This window comes from Rhincodon typus, chromosome 2, assembly GCF_021869965.1.
Source record: "Rhincodon typus isolate 14 chromosome 2, sRhiTyp1.1, whole genome shotgun sequence".
In the NCBI taxonomy this organism is placed as follows: Eukaryota; Metazoa; Chordata; class Chondrichthyes; order Orectolobiformes; family Rhincodontidae; genus Rhincodon; species Rhincodon typus.
The window spans coordinates 6,707,326-6,707,990 of NC_063333.1; positions in this window are offsets into that span (position 1 = coordinate 6,707,326).

Here is a 665-nt window from a genome sequence, read left to right on the forward strand (position 1 = left end):
TCCCAGGAAGATGCACGTCCTGAATAATTGCATATTCTTAGAGAGATGATCAAAATTTCCCTGGAGGTTTTGCAATGCTGTGGTACTATTCCTATCACTAGACTAGAAGCTCTGGATTCAAATCCCCATGTCAGGATGATGCCCACAGAGGGTGTGTCATGGTGTGGTCAAACAAGTTGAAAATCAACCTGTAAATCCTTCTGACATGCCAATGGCAGGCAGAAGGACTTCCTAGTCAGCTAGCAACATGTGGGAGCTGCAGGGTAATTGCCTCCATGCAGTAATAGTCTTCACATGCAAGTTCTTGCCATGGACAAAGGCCATCCTCATTTGGAGGGACTATCTCAGGCAGATAGACTTTTGCACCATGTGTCTCAAACAGTTTTGTAGCCAATTAAATAATGTTTGAACTACATAGAAAGCATAGCAGCCAATTTGTGCACAGCACGATCCCATAGATAGATAATCTGTTTAATTTCTGATGTTCATTTCAGAAATAAATAGACCAGACCACCATCAATCTAAAGATAACAAGGTGTAGAGCTGGATGAACACAGCAGGCCAAGCAGCATCATAGGAGCAGGAAGGCTGACGTTTCGGGCCTAGACCCTTCATCAGAAAATGAAGGAGGGTCTAGGACCGAAACATCAGCCTTCGTGCTCCTA